The sequence below is a fragment of the Bombus impatiens genome, unplaced genomic scaffold, assembly GCF_000188095.3.
Source record: "Bombus impatiens unplaced genomic scaffold, BIMP_2.2 scf_0249, whole genome shotgun sequence".
Lineage (NCBI taxonomy): Eukaryota > Metazoa > Arthropoda > Insecta > Hymenoptera > Apidae > Bombus > Bombus impatiens.
In genome coordinates, this window is record NT_176668.1 from 10416 (window position 1) to 10615 (window position 200).

Consider the following 200-nt stretch of genomic DNA (forward strand, 5'->3'; position numbering starts at 1 on the left):
ACGGTTCGGCCACCACAGCTGGGGCGACCGTGTTCTCCCGGATAGTTTGAAAGAGCAGGTCTTGAGCTCTTCTCGACCGTCCTAGGTTCGTTTGGAAGATGCGCATGTTCTTAGTCCCCTAAGTTCATCGCTTCCATGGCGTCCTCCGCGCCGACCTCCTTGCTCGCGGGTTCAGGGTCTCAGGTACCTTGCAGCGGCGA